At 45.0% G+C, this 21,448-nt stretch overlaps 1 long non-coding RNA gene across 1 annotated transcript in view; it reads left to right on the forward strand.

The window, feature by feature from the left end:
• Nucleotides 1-13,542: 13,542 nt before the first annotated feature.
• Nucleotides 13,543-21,448, forward strand: part of LOC146859263 (uncharacterized) — a 145,068-nt gene continuing 137,162 nt past the window's right edge. The window contains exons 1-2 of the long non-coding RNA XR_014980076.1: nucleotides 13,543-13,648; nucleotides 13,907-14,000. This is a non-coding gene — a long non-coding RNA (uncharacterized LOC146859263). The remainder of the gene's footprint in view (nucleotides 13,649-13,906; nucleotides 14,001-21,448) is intronic.

Raw genomic sequence — 21,448 nt, forward strand, 5'->3', positions numbered from 1 at the left:
TTTCCCCAACTTAAAACGCACCACAGGGCGTGTTTGCACATGTCACCTCAGGCCCCATCCCCTCCCTTCACCACTGTGTAAACGCGCCCTGTGGCCGTTCTAAGTTGAGAGATTAAGTCCCCTTGAATCCTAAGGGTCCCTAGGGTCAAACTAGCCCACTAGGTACCTCCAGTAAGCGCCAAAGATCTGCGTTGCATAGAGGTGTAAAAAGTGGCGTGGCCTCAGAACACCTGCCTGCAACGCAGCTCCCTGGCGTATATTGGAGATACCTGTTGGGCTAGTTGGCCTTCAGGGACCCTCAGTATTGAAGGGGAATTAATTCCCGAACTTACAACTGGCCAGGGGGCGCGTTTGCAGAGTGCTGCAAGGAGGGGGCGTGGCCTCCGGCGCGATGCTGGTCTTTTATTTATTTTTTTTTTTTTTAAAGGAGGGCTGTGTGGCCCCCCTTCTTTTTCAAATTTATTGGCCCTGGGGACCCCATCCCCCAGGGCCTGCACCCTAATTTTTTGTTGTTGAAAAAAATGTATTTGGAAGGGGGCCGCGTGGCCCCCCTCCCAAGGCCTTAATCGGCCCCGGGGACCCCAACCCATGGGTCATGGTCTTTTTTTAATTCTTTAGGAGGGGGGCTGCGTTGCCCCTGGCCTCTGCCTCTCAACAGTATCCTAATGAACAACTAGATTGCTAACATTATATATTTATTACAAAAGTGTGGAACGCCTGACGTCATCTTGATGGAATCAAAACTGTAATACCTAGAGCATTTCCTTTAGAAATTACATATATGAGAGGGTCTTATTTGCATCAAAATTATGGTTAGTGCTCTAAAAAACTAAAATGAGGACATATTTTCTGAGGTTTCAAATAGCGGCAAAGAACTTTTAAATTATTTGTAATCTTTATGTATTTTTATCCAGTTGGATGTGGTGTTACTTCCAGAGCTGCAGACTTTGCAACTGGGGAACCAGGTTGGAGTTTCTGCTTCAGCTCAACATTCTGTGATTCTGGTCAAATCACTTAATCCCCCAATGTCTACAACCAAAATGAATTTGATCTTGTGTGATGTAACCAATGCTCATGTATAGCACTCCAATACCTGACAAGTCTGCACTATATGAAACTGCAAATACACAAAAAATAAGTGTTTTGCACACTTCTGTCATTGGGCTACATGTGGGCTACATCTGGGTGATATTTGTGCTGCATTTGGGCTCTTTTGTCTTTGGTGGCCATCTTGGGAGATTTATTTGTTATGAAGTTTCCTAATTTCCTCATTTACTGCAGTCTCCCCAGTAGGAAATGCTTTCAGTTTTTTACTTTGATTCCATCAAGAAGGTATTCAGATATGTCACACATTTGCCATAAATTCTGAATGTTAGCACTCTAGTTGCTCATTAGATCACTGTAGTAAAGCTACTGCTCACCACGGAAGTCTGATGCTGGTATTAAAAGTGCATATTTCAGTCTGCATATCAGAATTTGTTTATGAAATAGAAGAGGATTTGAGAAGTCACTCAAAATGTGCCCTAATTTTTCTTTCTTCAGCACTAATCATAATTTCTATGGCAAAATGAACCCCCTCATTGTGTTCCTTTTTAAATTAAATGTTTTAAGTGTTACCAGTTTATTCCAATCAAGATGGCTTCAGGTGTGCCATACATTTGTCATAAGTAAGACAGTAAGCGCTCTAGTTGTTCTTAAGAACACTCTGGGACATTCTGTCATTGGGCTATACTTGGGCTACACCTGGGTGATATTTGTGCTACATTTGGGCTCTTTTGTCTCTGGTGGCCATTTTGGGAGACTTATTTGTTATGAAGTTTTCTAATTTCCTCATTTACTACAGTCTCCTCAGTAGGAAATACTTTCAATTTTTTACTTTGATTCCATCAAGAAGGCATTCAGATGTGTCACACATTTGCCATAAATTCAGAATGTTAACACTCTAGTTGCTCATTAGATCACTGTAGTAAAGCTACTGCTCACCAGTGAAGTCTGCTGCTGGTCTTGAAAGTGCATGTTTCAGTCTGCATGTCAGAATTTTTTAATGAAATAGAAGAGGATTTGAGAAGTCACTCAAAATGTGCCCTAATTTTTCTTTCTGCATCACTAATCATACTTTCTATGGCGAAATGAACCCCCTCATTTTGTTCCTTTTTAAATTAAATGTTTTAAGAGTTACCACTTTATTCCAATCAAGATGGCTTCAGGTGTGCAATACGTTTGTCATAAGTAGGACTGTTAGCGCTCTAGTTGTTCTTTAGAACACTCTGGGAAGCTGCAGTAGAACACAAAGGAATCAACTGACAGTCTCTGCCCTTGTTGGATGTACATGTTTTACTGAGAATGTCAGACTTCATTCTCACATGACTGAGAAAGATAATGTGAATTTACAGAAAATATGCTCTCAGTTTAGCTTATAGATCACCTTCCAAACCTCTGTGGGAAAAGCATGAGAAAATAGTTTTCTCTCAAACATAATTCATGATATCACAGCAGAAGGCTTTTTCACATGGTAAAATCACCTTAGAACACACCACAATTCCTAAATGAGTATGGTATCACCAACAAATGATTTATAATGTAACTAGAGTCTTAAAACCTTCTATTAACTGCAATGCTTTTTAATGAGGTGCTATCATGTATATTGGTCCCAAGATGGCTGCCAACACTTCTTGGATGAAGTACTGACAGCCAATCAGATTTCACGATGAGATGTGTGGTTAGGCTCCGCCCAGATATATCTATCTTTTTAACTCTAATTTTCTCAGGAACTACTGAACGGATTTACACCATTTAAGCAAAAAGGCACAAATCTGAACTGAGGACTACCTCTTTGCCAAATTTGGTGTAATTCCGTTCAGCAGTTCGGGCTGTAACTGCGTCAACAGGTCCTATGGGAAAATGCATGGGGAAAGCGCGTTTTGGGACCCCCCTTTTTACTTGGCCCCCGCTTGACGAATCACCGTGAAATTTTCAGGATAGGAGCGGACCGGAGCTGGCCAAAAGTTTTGAAAATTTCGCGAAGATTAGTCAATCGGCACCAACGTTATTCCAAATAGAATGTTGCGGATTTCCTATGGAAAATAGGTCCTAACTATAACTACCTACTGGCGACTGCCAGTAGGTAATATATGTATATATATATATATAGATAAACACAGATATATTTGTAAATGTTTATATAATTTTAAAATTATAAAATAAATTCAAATTAATAGTTTATTAATTGTTTTAAAGTAAATATATATGAATTACTATGTATGTGTGTTCAACTTTTTTTAATTTTATAAGTTTATCTATTATATTTTTTTAATTTATATTAATTCAACTTTATTTTTTATATGAATTTTATTATTTAACATATTTCATATTTATTATTACATATATATGCATATATATATATATGTATGTATGTATATATATATATAATTTGATATTTTGTACAACTATAGATTTTTACATCAATATTTGTTTTTTGATATTTTTGTACTTACCTGTTTAAGTATAGGGAGTCGATATTTTTGCATTCTATATTTTTTCATCGATATTTTTTACTGCTATATTTCTTACATCGATATTTTGTCAGTGAACCGTTAATACGGTAGTCAGACGTATGCTCATGCCTTCCTTATGCAAATCGAGAGCAGGATTAGTAAAATGATTGGAGCCTGAATAGGTGGGGCTTAACTTCAACCAATATCCCATAACAAATAGCAACAGGTGATTGAAGAGGTATCAACCAACCAAGCAGTAAGAAAACCTCAAGGGGTATGTGGATGAACTTGCTGCATCAGCAATGGAAGGCTCATGCAAAAGGAATCAAAATGTATGCACTCTTAGGCGGACGGCCCATTCAAAGCAGGGTCTACAATGGAGAATATAGGGGGTCCTATAAAGAAGGAAGGAATTAAGGTCTTGGCAGAAAGGCACTCTGGCAAAAATAAAAGTAAAAGGGATCAGTGTGGCAGCTGGTCATCCATGGGAGTACGTGGGGGATTTACTGTAATATGAATAGCCTGGAAGGCCCCAGAAACATCAGAAGATGGTGACAGGTGCCAAGGACATGGAACAGTTGCAGATGAGCTACAACTATCAGGCTTGAGTGGCATCCTGCAGCGGACAGGGGTATTTCATGAGGTGGGCAGAGTGGGTCACCGAAGAAAAAACATTAAATCAGGCCGTCAGCAGTTTGAGGAGTAACCGGGGAGCTGCTAGCACATAATCTGCTGAGTCCAATGTTGAGGAGAAGTCCTCTGCTATTTCTGAGGAAGACTATTCAGGAATATCACAGATTGCTGCTGCGGAGTCTAGGACAGCTTGGCAAACCTCCTGCATTTGTTCCTTTGTTGGGATTGTTACTACAGTCCTATAGTGGTTCCCCCTCAAGCCCCACGAAGGGCAACCTCATCTCTGAGGAAAGGACAGGCCTACTAGTTAGTTGAGGGAAAGTCATTTGGGTGCTACATCAGGCCCAGGTATTTGCAAGGAATGTGAAGAAATGGATGTTGTTTTGATCTACCATCCCCTTGAAGGGGGCAGGAAATAGAAGAGTGTATTTGATATTGAATTCCCAAATTATTTCATACCTCCCATGAATGAGGACCTCTGATTTACACCACAAGCGTGAAGTAAAGGAAAATCATCATTCTAGCGGAGTCCACTATGAGGGGACCCATCTGTCTGGCCTTTAGCAGGAGGCAGTCACAGTAATGCTAATTCCGAGATTTTAAAACGATTGGCCTGGGGTGCCTGAGAGAGGTTTCTTCATAGGGACGAAGTGGGTACACTCCACCACGTACATGCCCTGTTGAGCTACGTCAGTTATGAGCCAATTTTCAATGTATCGAGTTCGATTCGTACCCTCTGCATTCAATGGAAGGCCAACTATGCAGAGGTTATTCCTCTGGGACCTCCCCTCAGCATCCTCTGCGTGACTCCCTAGAAGGCAGGTACGATCAGTTAAATCCTGAAGTTCCTTTGCCATGGTATCCACATGAAGGGGCCAGGTTTTCAGGGAAACAAAAGTATACAAAAAGTGATTTATGGAATGCTTGAAATAAACTCAGCCTCTGATAATTTCTCGGACCGCATTCCAGTCCATTATTATTTTGCACATCATGCCACTTCAATTTGGACCCAGCTTTATGCAAAGCAGTCCTAACCCTGCTTCAATAGGGGCAATCCAGCTGTACATTTTTGAATCAGAACACAAGCAACCCAGCCCCGGTTTCACCCTAGCTAGGGCTCATCAGCCAGATATAGCTTGGTTTCAGTGACACAGTGTGCATGGTACTCACATCTAGGCATACCGGTCCCACTTTGGGTGACAAACTATAGAATACAAAAAAGCGATTCATGGAATGCTTGAATTAATCTCAGCCACTAGAAATTACTTGAGCCTCATCACAGCCCATCGTTATTTTGCATACCATTTTTTTTTTTAGAAAGCTGCTGAAAACCACACTGTTCTGATTCGTCTCTCCTTGGTTAGTAATGGTAGTCATAGCGCGGAGATACCCCTGATGGGGTGATTCGGGCGCTTTATAAATAAATAAAAAGAAAAAGAAGGTTACAGGAGGGCAGCCAGCAGGGAGGAGGACAGGGGAGGGACAGAAAAGGCCCAATGTCAACACCCATTCTCAGACTCCGAGGGTGGTTGATCCAAGCCAAGTGTCTCAGCTTGATTCACCGGAGGATTACTCGAACCCAATCAATAGTATGATCTTCATTTCCTGCAAATGTTCGTAAATTTCTGTGGCTGTCCTCTGGCCGCATACAGCTCTTTTTCTCCCTCCATGCACATGTCCATCCTGATATCCAGTGGTCTTTAGTGGGCAGTGTTATTACCCCCATACATGTGGAATATCTCTCATAATGACATGCAGGTTTAGTGGGATCCTCTTCTTTAAGATTTTCCCTAGCTCCCATAATGCTGTCCCAGTATGCACAAATGCCCTGGAATTCTCAGATCATATGGAAAAAGGACCCTAAGAGGGCCACCCATTGTAGACAGTCCGCACTGAGAATTTTCTGTAGTCTGTCACCCATGTTGTGCTCCCTGCAGTTCTTAAGGTTACCCAGATAGCCAGGGATATTGTTGATGATCACCCTGTAAGTGGCCGAGACCCCTCCTAGCCCTAGCAAGTAATGGCTCTCTAGGGGAGAACGTGTCTGGGAGGTTCGACCAGTCTGTTTATTCTGCCATTATGACATGCCTAAGTTGGGAGTATTTGTAGTACTGCGTGGCTGCTATAAGAAGTTGGCCTGGTATATGCTGTCCACTAGTTATAGTGGGCACCTTGCACCAGTCCAAACAACCCCTTTTTGATGATAGGTTAAAGACAACCTTTATTGAAAGATATCCTAGTGGTAGCTCTGGCGAGCAGCCTTCATGCTAAGTCTTGAAGGAATGTAAAGCAGCTTGTATTACCAGTCTGTAATCTCTTGAATGGCTAAATGAAAGACAACCACACCAGGTATATATATAAAATATATGTATTTATTTCTAAACACACCCTACTAGTCTCTTTATGAGGCTAGAGGTCTAAACACATAAGTTACACTTCAAATATTACAGTAAAATAGCGCAAATACACGTCAAACCACATACTAAAATAGTGGTATAAGAACCACAACTTAACTAGACACAAAGCCTAGAGCCTGTAGAATCGCTGGGACCGCAAGAAACCACCCAAGGTAGTGACACAGGGGACCCACGGGGGCCGTGTGCAGCGTGAGAACACAGCCGTGAGCTCCCGTTAGCTTCTATGGGGAAAGTCGTGGTTAGATTTTTAAAGATTAAGTACACTTAGAAATGACTTAGGACCCAACCCTTTTGGACTTAGGAAGTTCTAGGGTCAACACCCACGGGAGCACCGAAGTACTCGAGTTACCTCACCCAGGGAAGCCTGGTGCGTAAGTGTCAAATGATGTCGAGTCGCGGCGTCAATTTCTATCGGAGCTGGCGAAGAAGTGCTGCTGCCTGGAAGATGCGAAGTGTCCGAAGAGATCCAAGCCTGGATCGAAGATGAGAAGAACCTGAAAGCAGAGGGGACAGAGTCTGGGTCACTAGCCAGTGACTAGGAGCACGATACGCGAATGCCCACTGAAGGCAGGTGATTTCAGGTGATTTCAGGTGAAGCTTGACTCTTCAGCCACGAAGACCAGGAGGCGTCGAGGATAACCAGAAGCTGGATTCGAGCTGTCCCACGAAGGATGTCGAGTGCTGCAGCGTTGGTGCCCAGATTGGACACAACAAGCCTTGGCAACAGCAACCCATGCAGAAAGGAGAAAGATGCTTCGGGGCAGACCAGCAAGGTCTTGCCTTCTCAGGGATCCACCAGTCGATGGACCAGGGATCGCAAAGGAGCCTCGAGCTGAAATGCAAGAAGCGGGCTCACGAAACACTTGTGGAGTGTAGGCCCACAATCTTTGGTGCAGGTGGTGCTTGGGCTTGGGCGTGGGCTACAAGTAACCCAAAGCACGACTTTGAGAGACATCGGGAAGTCAATGCACTTGCAAAGGTGCACGGCGACCAGGAGTTCCAGTTCGACGTTACTCACAAGGGCTACGGGTCTCAGCTTTGCTGGGAACTCGGGTCGGCCTGTGAGAAGTCTGAAAATCCTCTTCCTGGGCTGCAAATACTTCGGAGTCCGGCAGGAGCTTCGGAGATGCAGACCGGGAAAATGCTTCGTTGATGCCTGCCAAGCAGGGGAGTCACTCCTTGACTCCTTTCTTCAGTCCTCTAGTCTTGAGTAGAGCGTCGAAGTTCCAGGATTCAGCTTCATAGTTTCATCCAGGGATATCTAAAGTCCTGTTGCCAGGGGTTCCTTACTTATACCTAAGGAAGGGGTTGGACTAACTCTGAGGACCCACCTATGGGAGGGTTTGGAAAGAGGGGTGGCTACACCCATTTCCTTTGTCTAGTTTCGCACCAGAGCTGGGGCTGGTAGCCCCTGAACCGGTTTGAGCTGGACTATGCACAGGGACACCAAATGTGCCCCCAGTGCAGGACTTCAAAACACTCTGAGAGTGCTCCCACCCAGTCTCAATACACATCAGCCTGTCTGGGAGGTGGTTACACCTCCCTGTGACAGGAAACCTATTGTCCAGGCCTCCCCTGCCAGAGTGTCTTTCAGCAGTAGGAGGCCAGACCAGTGTCTGTGGCTGCAGCATCCATTTTGTGATGCCAGGGCTCAGTTAAGTTTCTACTGGGTATACCAGTGCTGTCATGTCTCTCCCTCTAGAAGGGTGGGATCATACTTCCACACCAGTTACTGGTGTGGGGGTATGATTCCAAGGTGTTTGACACCAAACACGACAAGTTTCCGTGCAGCCAGTCCAAAGTTAGCATTTACCGTTGGTTTATAATGCACTTAAGAGTATATGGTCAGGCTGCACCACTGACAACCCCGGAGAAGAGATTCCGAAGGCTGCAGAGGGGCTCAGCTCATGCCTGGGCACCCTCTCACATATAACCAAGCACCCTGCCTTCTGGATTGATAAGGCCTGCCATAGGGGTGACTGATAGGTTTGTATGTGCCGTGTTCGGTGAGGTATAGTGAACCTATACCTCAGTAAGGGGATGCATGCAGCACCTTACCCAGGCTGCAGTAGCAGACCTGTGGTGTCATTTTTGAGGGCTTTCCAGGGGTGGCACAATACATGCTTCAGCCCCTGGTAGGCCTCTGGGGTACCTATGCCCTGGGTACATAGTATACCATATACTAGGGACTCACAAGGGTACCCCAGAATCCAATCTGGAGTGTACCTAAAGTACATGGAATCAATTTAGAGAGGAAGCAGCTAGTCTGGGGTCCTGGATAGCAGGGCCCCAACCAGACTAAAGTTGAAAAACAGTGAAGCACCAGCAAAAAGAAGAGGTAACCATGTAGTCAGATTCCCCCTTCATACAGCTGCTCAGTCATATTCCTCTCATAGAGGCTCGAGGGGCTTCACAGTCCCTTCCTCAATCACAACCCCAAGGGTGGAGATGCCTATCAGATCCCAGTGATCAAAGCCATAGAGCTTCCCGATCCCCCGCAGAATACCACCCTCCCGTAAAGGTGTGGCCTTGTTCACCCCTCCCTCCATCCCATATGAGCCTTAGTCCTGTCCCAGGCCAAGAGCACTGCTCTGGTAGGGCCCTGTATCCCAGATCTGCCTTCAGCGCTGTAAAAGATGTGGTCCCATGAGGAGCGCACCACGGAGCACCTCACCAGATGCACCGCAGGGTCATCTCTTAGGGCACGGGCCCATTCATTTATTACGTGGGGTTGGGAGGCACAATAGCATGCACGAAATTTGGGGAGGGTGATCTCCCCCATTGTAGACCCACCAACATAGAGTCTTCTAGCATGGATGTTCCTCATCCACAGTAACTGCAGTATCTCCCTGCCCAGAATTGGAAAGGGAGTATTTTGCATCACAAATATCTTGAGGAGGGTGATCATCGTGAGGATGGCTGCCCTACCTAGAATTGTCAAATGCAACTTTGTCCATCTGAACACATCTCCCTGCGAGGCCACCATTTGCAGTTCAAGCTTTCACTCTCAGAAGTCCTCTGGGTCCTGGGTCACCGAGATGCCTACATATCTGAAGCCCGCTGCGGAGACCTTTATTGATACAGGTATCCGTATCCTCTAGTCCCACTGCACAATTGTTTAAAGTGTCAATTTTCTCCAGTTCACCCCGTACCCAGAGTATTCCCCAAAGGCCTCCACCTTTTCAAGTAGGGGTCCCAGGTTCACGATGAGGTCAGTCTATGTATAATAGGACATCGCCTGCATGTAGGGAGATGTTTTCCATTTGCCACTGTAATGCCCCGCTTCTTCCCCGGATGTCCTGATCAAGCTTGCTAGGGGTTCGATACATCGGTCAAACAGTAAGGAAGAATGTGTGCACCACTGTCTGCTTCCCTGGCCTAAGGGAAAGGGTTATGAGGTTGCCCCATTCACACAGACTGCCACTGTCAGGTTAGTGTATAGCAGAGTAACCCAGTACCTAATTTGGAAAACAATAAGTGCCGGTGCCCTCGTGATGAGGCCACCGAAGTTTGCACCACACATTACCACTGCCAGAGCTGCCAATGACAGAACTTGCACAACTACTAACCATCACACTGCTACAAGTGTGACAATTCAGTCTGTTCGAAGCCTCCAAAGGTTTAAGAATTGTTTGGGTGGCAGGTATTAGTTATTTTAAACATGTATTAAAGGAATAAACAACTGTTTCTCTGCTCATCTATGTCCCAAATGCCAGTGCTTAAATTACGTGCCGGTGCCGAGCACCAGAAACCATCGGCTCAAATTAAGCACTGGAGTAAACCAACTGCAGAATTGCGGGCATAAGCCAAAACTTCTCATGACCGCAAAAAGGTAGGACTAATGAATTGGATCAAACCCATCTCAGCGTCTATGCAAATCTTTCTTCATCCTGATTCAATGGGAACAGTCCAGCATTAACTGCCAAGCCAGGTCCTCCCTGAACTGGAACACAAGCAACCCAGAACCTATTTCATCCTAGTTAAGGCTCATCAACAGGTATAGCTTGTTTCCAGTGACTCAGTGTGCATTGGACCCACGTCTGAGCATATCTGTCCAACTAAGGGCGACACACAAAAGTATTTAAAAAAAATGATGGATGGAATGCTTGAATTATTGTCGGCTACGAGTAATTACTTGGGCCACATCCCAGTCCAGCGTTATTTCGCACCTAATGCCACCTCAATTTGGACACTCTCATATGCAAATCAGTCTTGACGTTGCTCAAATGGGAACAATCCAGCCCGAACTGCAAAGCCAGGTCCTCCCTGAAGTGGCACACAAGGAACCTAGGACCGGTTTCGCCGTAGTTAGGGCTCGTCAGCCAGGTATAGCTTGGTTCCAGTGACACAGTGCGCACGGCCACCCAATCAAGGTGAAGGAGCTTTGGCTTATACCAATGAATTCCTTACTTTGCACAAACTAAGAAGCTAAATATTTTTTATACTTTTCATGTAGTCCTGAGTTTGGTGTCTATCATCAACAGTTATTCTGTAGCAATGTAGTGATCTGCACGAATATTGTATAATTCATTGTGCAGAATACATTCCCCAGGAAAACACACACATATTTAGTATTGTCTGACTTGACATCTACATCACCATTTCCTTGGTTAACGTTCCAGGATGTATGATTCTCCGTTTGAGAAATGCAACAAAAGTTTGAGCCAATATGTTTTGTTTCGTTATGTCTTCAAACTGGAAAACAATATTTATGCTGGGTTTTCTGGAATACATAGTCTTGAATGTTCAAAAGAACATACAGTTGCTATTGGTGCACCTAGAGATGAAAGAGGTACACGTGCTTAAACAAAATACCCTGGCAGGGAGGAGTGGCAACGCCCTAGCAGCAAAAATGTAATTTTAATGTTTAAGGAAATTTAGTTAATTCAGATAAGGATGGAGGAGGCATGGTGGCGAAGGAAGTCGTCTGAAAAAGAGTAAAGATTCGCCTGGGCCATTGCCGGATACCAGGTGTGCGAAGGAACTGTCGCTCAGCGCTGCATCACCGCCTCTAAGCACTGCACAACAATGTGCATCACTGCCTTCAAATACAAGAACCACATTAACATCATCCAGCTTCACACTACAATACTCCAGCAGAGCACCCTATCTTGCCACCACCGAGCCACAATTCTCTCCAGCTTTGTAAGATGATCCTACCCCAAACACTGCACTATCTGCACTGCTCTCTCATGCTTCCCTCTGGACCACAACACCTGCAGCATGAAGCCACCACCTCCATCCAATAGGACCCTATTGAGCCACAGCTCTCCCCAGCTTTGGAACAACATCCTAGCCCTGGACCTCTACCCCAAACACGGCACTATCTGAACTGCTCTCCCATCGTTCCCTGTAGATCACAACACCTGCAGCATGGAGACGCCACCTCCACCCAACAGCACACTACAATCTCACTACTCCACCCCCACGCCTATCCCTCATGACCACATGGATGCTCCATAGCAGCACATCTCATCTAACGTCCCACCAATGAAACGCCGGCCACACCACATCACATCATCACATTTCAGCCACAACACCACATCATCACTTTTCAACACCACACCATGGTTTCCAGAATCATACACCTCAGTCGTCGTGAACCACCACCAAAACAACATTTACAATACTATAAATACCAGCACCAAAATAACATGTACAATACTGTTATACCACCACTCCCACTGCAAGCCACCCTCATACTCAACGCGGAATCATCACCACCCTCGGCATGACAACACCCAATAGCTGTGACCACCAACACATCACCATAAAAGAACTGAAACAACTTCCCAAATACCCTACAGATCTTGTGATCACACTGCACCACTGGACTGCCACCACCCAACTTCAGCACCGCAAGTCAAAGACCTGCAACAAAAGCCAATGCTGTGCACCACATTCACTGAACAGCGGCACAACCCCTTGCACCAACCATCCATACATACATAGTACCATTAGCTACCAGAACTGCACATACTCCCCCGTCCCTAAATAATGGACTGTATGACCATCTTTCAACATAATACAGCATAACAACCACTCAGCACCAGGCCCAACACAGCAGCATTATTCCATAGAGCTGCACCTCCACGTCCTAGCACCGCACCACCAACCACATAACATCACTTCTCAAGCACTGCACGCCCAGTGCTCAACTGGTCAGCACTGCGCCGTCTCCTCTAGAACCAACCTCTAGCACCAACTCACAGAAGCGCACACCTCCCAGCCAGCACAATGCCTCCACCTACATCCCTACTCTACCATCTACTGCAGTCCATTGTTAAACCTAGCTCTGGAGCACACCTCCCAGCATCCAACTACCGCACTCCTGCACTGCACCACTGCTCTGCTACACTCCATCATTGTTACAGACCCACACTGCCACAACCAAACCATGCTCCACCACCCGAGGAAAACACCGCAACTCCTGAGCTTTACCACCTCCTCCCCCAATTCACTGTGCTTTGCTATTGGCGCAGTATATCCAGCACCGTGTCAACACCATCCACCGCCCCAGGCACTGCACCCCCATCCCAGCAATCACCTACCACGAACAAAGCAGCAACAACCCCACACCGTGCACCTCCACCCCTAGACCAGGGACCGAGCCTGCTATCCTGAGCAGTTTCACCAAGTGTAAAGCGTCTTCTCATCTGACATCAACAGCCTCCCTAAGGTATGCACACACAACTTAATCTACCGGTGTTAGAGGTTCATGTACAGTATGCACAGCTGCTTTAACTTTAGCAGACCTTCTCTGGATTAAGAAGGCAGATAAGGCCCGCACTGTGAGCACATCATGTGGTCTATCGTTGTGATATCAGCTGCAGAGTCGATTTCACATCCAAAGAGATCCGGTTCAGCCAAAGATGTGATGCTGCCTGGACACCCATAAAAGGTAAAATGGTTCATGATTGGACCATTCACATCTTGTGCTGAGTAAATGGCAAAATACAGGCAGCATCTTGGTCGGTAAGAGGTTGATATGAGCCACTCCTGTGCTTCCGTCATGTATCACGTGATCCCATGCACAGGAGGTATATAAAATAGCTTAGAGGAACACAGATCCACAGAATCTGAACTCCTCCAAGGAAGAGCCAGGTACGTGCCAGGACCTTTGACCCTGGGACTATCATCTGTATACTCCCTCTGTCTGTGGTCTCTGTTTCCCTCTCTCTCTCCCATCTATTTGCACTCTCAGTCTGGCACTGGGGCTTCCTCTCTGCTCTCCTTGCTCTATAAGTTACTCTCTTACTCCCACCGGCTGCTCCCACTGTATCTCTTTCACTCCCTCTCCCTGACTCCCTTTCTGTCCTCTCTCTCTGTCCAAGGTCTGACCTTTTTCTCTTGCATTACCAGGGAGTACCTTTCTTTGTTGCAGCAGGTGCAGTGGCACCTGGACCCAGAGGGCAGAGGGGCCCACTGAACACCCAGCGCCTTGAGACCCTCACGGGTGAGTAGCGCGCTTTACCAACCCCTGATTTATTGATTGGTGCTGTATTGTAACATTAAAAAAGCTGCCAGGGAGTACATTTTTCTGCCTTGCCCTAGGGCCCAGGACACACTGCATACGCTATTGCTACTTACACAGGTATATCCAGTTGTGAATGCACCTGTAGGCCAACTTTAGGAATTCACAAATGGACTCCTGGCTGCTAAACCCCGTTTACGGATGCAGAGATTTCAGCCCCTAAATCGAACTCAAGGGGTGGTATTAAAGGTGTTTTGGGGCATTCCACGGCAAGGTTAGCCTTACATTTGTATAAACACCCACAAACAAACATGGAGACTATTCACAAAAGTAAACTCAGCAATAAACGTGAGTTTACAACAGAATTCACCTCAGTTACACCTTGACTCCCTGGCAGCATAGGTCCTTTTTCGGGTGCGTAATTCAAAGTGAGGGCTTTAGGGCATTGATGAGACTTCCACAGTGTGGTTCGTCTTACAAGTTTGTGAACCCCCACAAACAAGGACATCTGCAGGAGTCTTCTTTCGTTTACCCTCTCTCATCTCCTTTCTTTCCATGGCTCCCTCTCTCCTCCTCTCTCTCTTTCTCTTTCTTTTACCCTGTTTCAGCTCATCTTTTTAATGACTCTCCATCAATGCATGCTACACAGTGGCCTGTGGTTGTGTGTGAGAGCAGTGGTTGCTCTCTTCAGCCTACCTTGTGCTTTGTATGGATTGTCTGTTGTTGCCATCCTGCACATTTCCCTTTCCAGCCTGGTATTGGGGTGTATTTGTAGTTCCATGGCTGGAAATGCAATGGAGCACACGCCGAACTGTGTTGTGGTCCAGAGTTAAGGATTTATTTATTGGGGAAATATCTTTCGGTGAGAGAGAAAAAATAAACCAATGTGTAATTGCACAAGGCATGTCCAGGCCGGGTTCTCCTCAGCGAGAGCTCTGTGCGGGTGGAATGGGATCCCATTGTGAAGATCACATGATTCTCCCTGGAATCCACAATGAAACCTGCACCAGGAGCAGCTTTCCACGAGGATCCCCTCAGGAGTTTGTGAAATGCAGAAAGTATTAAATCTGCACTTGGCTGTAAATCTAAATCTCCGAGAATAGATGTACCACGTCCCCCCATCTTTTCTTCTTGCTCTCACTTTTTACTCATTGTGGCCTCCTCATTTTGGAATCACTCTCTGCTCCTGTCTCTCGATTTCCAATCTATCGCTATTTCTATAGCAAATTCGGTGTCATGTCTCTCTTGAACCCTGCACATCATCTTTCGATATTGTCAGTTATTTAGCGGCACCTAGCGGTGCTGGGACTGGCCGCCAGGGGTGCTGCGGTCCAGCACTGCCAATTAGGATGCGACCGCCACCCTGAGGAACGCATCCCGCATCTTTGACATTGCGGCGGGAGGTGCTGTAAGCAACACCCGCCGCAATGCCAAAGAGGCGTGTTGTGCATTGCCATGCACAACGTGACAGGCACCGCGCGGTGCCTGGCACCTTGTGCATGGCAATGAAGGAGGGTACCATAGGTACCCCCCAGTGCAGCCCCCTAACCCCCCGGGGGCCTGCAACAGGCCCCCAAAATCATTTACTGCCATGGAAAGGCATGCCCACTGCATACATCATAATATGGATGGCGGTGCCTGCAAGGCACTGCCACCATATTGCGGGCTTTTTCCACCCGGCCGGCAATCGTGCCAATTGCCGACCGGCAGAAAAGTGGCAGACGGTCTTTCCGTCCGCCACGTTACCCCCTGCCATAGTAATATAGCACGGGGTAAATTGTGGTATGATGGCGGGCGGATCGCCACTGCCGGCTGGGCGGTGGCGATCCGCCCGCCATCATAATGGCCCCCTTAGTCTCTCATCTTATTGTCAGCTTATTTTTCTCTCTTCCACTCCTTTATTTCATCTGACTCTCTCTCTCTCGCTTGCACTACCTCTTTCAGGATATGTTATGGCTTGGGGTTGATTAGTAGATGATCTGTTGGCACACCTAAAATACTGCATTCTGATTAATTTGTGCCTTTTTTTGTTTTTTATTTCATTCATAATTATCTGTCTTGTGGCTATTCGGTGTATTTATGTGCTTCATTGTCAGCATTTGCATGTCGGAAGATTGTGACACAAAAACATTGAAACCAGAAATATCTACTACAGCTGCATATACAGTAAAATACAAAAATACGGACCACAGAAATAGTGAGTAAATATTTTGTAAATGAAAAAATATCACTACTTAAGAGCAAAGTACTAAAATAAATGTTTTCTTTATCAGAAACTTATGGATTTAACCATGATGGTGACTTCAATTTATTTTACAAAACTAATGATTTAAAAAAAAAAAAAAAAGTTATAAATAAAAAAATAATTAAGTAGGTGTTTCTTTTTTTAATGAACATATGTAATATATTCTAAAAAAATTACATACAAAATAAAAAGTCTATACATGGCGAAGCAATCTGTAAAAGTGAATGGAAAAGCAATAGGTCTGTTCGCGCATTTTAAAGTTATGACCAATTGGCTTTGCAAATGCTTGCTCATTTTTTATTATAGGATGGGCATATGGCTCATATCAACTTTGGCATCCCAAAAATTGTGATGAGGCTTGCTGTATCCTAATAAGAATAATATTGTGTACATCATTCTCTCACTCAGATCTCTGTTAGTGTCAGCCCAAATATGGCCTGGTTACGACTTTTGGAGGTACGGGAGCGGGCGGCATGCCACGCAGACCCCTCGCGAGTCTGCTGGTCCTCAGACCTCCAGACTCGTATTCAGGGCCTTAGTCTTCACGTATGTACTCTCAATACTTCCCTACTTCTCTAACTTTTTTGTCTGTATCATAATTCAGTGCAATTTAGAGATGCTTTCTAGATGTGACTTTTGGGTTTGCAAGTGTTACCAAAGCTCCCTAGATTTATAGGAACTGCATCAATTGTACATGTGTTTTAGGTATCTCAGACTGACATATATTCTGTTTGTTGGATTTAGCTACATAGAGGTTGATAATATCGACCAGCAATAATATTGCATCCACTACTATCAGTCTTAACGCTGCATTGTGTTACATTTAGGCCTTCATTATGATGTTGGGCGCACATGGTGCGGGTGCAAACTCCCATTTCCTTATGGGAGCTTGTGTAGTGTTTGGAAATTGGCCGCAGCACAAGCTCCCACAGAGAAATGGGAGTTCCTTTAAATCCCTGCACCGAGTGGCAGGCACCAGGATTTCCAGGGGGAACCATAGGTGGCCCCCAGCCGGAGGCCACAGAGGCATGGGGACCCTGCTAGAGTCCCCAAAGTCGCTTTCTGACAGGCTTTTCATGTCGGAAATCCCAACATGAAAAGCCTTTCCGAAACCGACATCATCATCCCGACGGCAGAAACGCCCTCCGTAGGGAATTATGTGAGGCCTCTGACTGGTCGACAGGCTCCTTGAGCCCGTGAGAAACCAGTTTATCCGACCCCCGGCAGGTTTAAACTCTGGCTGCCTACATTGTAACTAGGCGGTCAGACTTTAAACCAATGATGTCGGTCGGAAAGCCTCCCACCGGCGGTCGGAGGCTTTCTGACTAAAATCCTAATGAGCCCCTTAATGTTTTTAACACCCCGTATGCTTACCTAGACCTAGGTAATGTGGTTTGGTCGATAAGGTGGATACAATATTACTGCCTTGAAATATGACAATACAGTGACCCCAACGTTCTGTTGTGTTTCCTGACATCTCAGGTTCATGTTTGAGAAGAAAGCAGGGCTTCCATACATTTTCTAGCTTTGTGCGTTACTTGTTCCAGAATAAATAATTCAATAACCTGGGGTAGTTGTTTTGTATTTAACTCATATTTAAAGCAGTGTAGGAGGAGGTGTTTTCCATTTTCTCTGAAGCCCAGGCCACAGTCAACAGCCCCAGTCTGGTTCCAGGTGTGTCTGTCCTGCCTATCTCCTGTGCTTAATTTGTGAAAGAATAAATGCCAGGGCCCAAAGGTTTTTCTCAGAAGCTCCTGGCAGGTGGTATTGAAGGTTGGGACATCAAATTCCAAGGCTACAAAGACTTGATTCCACTTCATGCCTTTTCCATCCACCACCAGACCCTCCTCAACCATCTATCTCACTCTTGTAGGTTCCTGCTGTCTCCTTTTATTACTTTCTTCATGTCATTCTCTTCCTCCTTCTTTCCCACATATTTTTCTCTCCTGTCCGGATCAAACCCTAATAAGGAAAAATAAGTGCTGGTTGCAACAAATGAGCTCATCTGCAACCACCGGCTCCAATTAGGCCCTGCGTTTTTCTGTTGTGTGATACCTCTTTCTGTATCTTGCTGTTGTTACTCTATCTTTAGGATTTTTCACAGTGGGTAAATATTTCACAAGGGTAAAGATCTTATTTAGTAGTTTAGAATTTGTTGTGTGTTTGTGTTCCGCAGTCACTGCATCTATTTTTATTTCTTTGATAATAGATTCAGGCTGATGCATCTTAGATTTTATTTTTTTGTAGAGGCATGCATCTCCTCTTTTATGTTGTTAGTGGGTTCTAATATCAAGAGATGTTTTGTCACCTTTCTTAAGGTTTGTATGCTTTTATGCTGACATCAATTGTTTTCTGTTCTTTTGAGTTCTAGTTGGAATTTTGCAATTTGTTTTTTATGTTTAACAGCAGTGAGCTTCCTTGTACTTCTGCTCCACAGGCATTGTTGGCAGCATTCCTGTGTACTTTCAGTACTTTTTGCACAACAGTCGGTGTGCATATTCTACTGGGATGGATTCCCACTTGGTGTAATTGTTAGTGTATGCCGTGTCCCAAACTTCACTCCTGTACATTAGGAGTGGTTCAACAACCCCCCACACAGTTTTATCCAGTAAAGGTTTGGATGCTATGAAGGTTTGTTTAGTCACCTTTTTGATTGCCTGAGGAGAGAGCAGCTCCTCCCAGTAGCCACTGCGCCACCCTGCACAGAATAATTTAATTGAAAGATGTAAGAGGCAGATTTACAATAAACTAACACATAGGAAGAACTCAGCCACATCTTACACTGGGAATCTCCATTGAAACCCATAGGTAACTCACCAGCTTTAAAAGGGATACTAATTATGGCTTAACTATTCCTCCATTCTGGATTACATAGCGTTCACCATGTAGTCAATGAAGAAGAAGCCCAGGTTGGACAACCTTCAGCCAGCACGGTGTTTCATGACTCTACTGCTGCCCAACACTTCTTTTGCTCCAGCTAGCTCATAGAACACCTCTCCAGGCAGCTGCAAGCAGGGAAGCACCAGAATGGCTCAGGCAGCACAAGCACCCTGCAGGGACCAAAGTACGACCCTCACGTATATTAGGCATATCAAAGAAAACCACTCGCCTTCTTCCTTGGTTTACAAGAAGGTTCTGGTGTGTTTCTGAGTTCAGACTCGGCAGTCACAACCCATCCAAATGTACCCTAGTGGTATCATAATCAGACCTTGGTTTATATGGTCAAGAATATTCAGTCCAAGTTCTCTAAGAGGATGATACATTTCATGGCGTGAGAACATTTTCCATATCTCCCAAAAGGTATTGGCAACTAAGGGACTTTGGCAGTGTGTTCAATAAACTCCTTCATGATGAACTGACAATGGTTGGTTTAAAAAATTATTTTTATCAGCATAAGACTTTTGTGGTTCATTGTCAGACAACATAAGTTCTAGTAAATGTGCACCATGTTAAAGCTCTGTGGTAAAGTCTTGTTCTGTTTGAATACTTGTATCATCTCGTAATATTCCCAGCGCTGATGATTTTTCTATGGTGACTGATTCATTTGCTGTTCATTGACATATTTAACAAGCTTCGGCTGCATCCATGCAGCATCCATGTTTTATTGCTTATTGCTGTTTCAAGCTATCTGACCTCAGCACTGCTTATGGTAGAGTTTGCTTAGTGTGTCACCAAGAACATACACATTCAGTGATCATAGGGTTGTGGTGCTTTATTGCTTCAGTGATGCTCTCATATTTTGGATTACAGGATAGAGGTGTCACATTGACAGTCATAGATAGCTGCCCCCACATAAGCAGCAGGATAGAGATTCTGCCGCGTTCTGCTCCTCCTAGCCTGAGCGCACATATTCTGCCCGCCCAAAGGTCCTTCCTCCATTGCGTCCCTTCCGGAGAGCAGAGGTTGTGACAAACTGTGCTCAGGAAATTACGTGCAGACCAGTCAGATCTCAGGACTCTAGTGCCCCCTCAACATAAACAAATACTTGGTTTGGACCTTTTATGTTACGAGTCTCTCTGGTGGCCACACTTGACTGTGAGGAGGCAAAGATTGAGTGACCGGCAGAGAGGTTTAGAGCGGGGTAAGAAGTGTGAGATGATGATAAATGAGAAGAAGAGGAAGAGTTAGTGAGGAGTGACAGAGCATAAAATAGCCATCTTCTGAGTGTAAAGAAAAGCCATTAAAGCCACCAGACAGGAGCATCTCCTCTTCTGTAGAAATCTCAAAATCATGCAGCTGCTCCAAGATAGCCTTTTATTGGAATGCCCATAAACAAGCAAAATAGGGAATCAATACTTGAATACGGTTGAGGATCGTACTTAGAATCATCTCTACACTTGCAGTCTTGCACTAACATTCATTCGCATGCATGTATACGTAAAGACTTGACATGTTGACACTTAACAACATATCCTCTCCCTTTGATTTCCTTTGTGATATCGAGATTAATTCTCGCACAACACCTCTGAGTCAGATTCTTTATGATGATGGGGAATTTATGTTTGTTTTTTGGGCATAAATAACCTCTGCGGTTACATATATGTGGTGTCTGGCATAGTGTTTCAGAGATTGAGGTCCTTGTGAGCTTTGCACCTTGTAAAGCCTTCTTTTACGTAGCCATAAAACTCTCCAGTACTCCATTTGCTTGGGGGCAGGGAGGGGCGTTCTTCTGATTTTCGAGCCCCAGCAGATTTGCAAAGCTTTTTATACTCTCTGCCATTAAAAGGTAGATCATTGTCTGATTTGACTATGGATGGAATTCCAAAAGAAGAACGCATTGTTCAGTGCAGGCATGACCGACTCCACAGCCATGCTGGGAACAGTCATACCCACTGAGAATCTGAAGAATTCATTCATGATGACCAACGCGTGTTGATCAGTGGCAGTGAGACCAACGAAGTTGATAGCAATCCTATCCCTTTTATATGTTGGTAGAGGTGTTATCTGGAGTGGTTCAGGCGCGATCTTGACATACAATGCATATCTGACATATGTGGCAAGCACTCACAATTTTCTCCATGAGAGCAACCATGCATTTTAATGCAGTAAGCCTCTCAGCAGTGGTCAATGCGCTGATCATCATATACTACTGATTCGTTCAACATTCTATGTTAAATTGTTTGCCATCCTTTCTAAGTGATTGCTGCCAGGTAGTTTGTGGTAACCACACTTAAAGTAGGGTTGC

This window comes from Triturus cristatus, chromosome 3_2 (genome assembly GCF_964204655.1).
Source record: "Triturus cristatus chromosome 3_2, aTriCri1.1, whole genome shotgun sequence".
In the NCBI taxonomy this organism is placed as follows: Eukaryota; Metazoa; Chordata; class Amphibia; order Caudata; family Salamandridae; genus Triturus; species Triturus cristatus.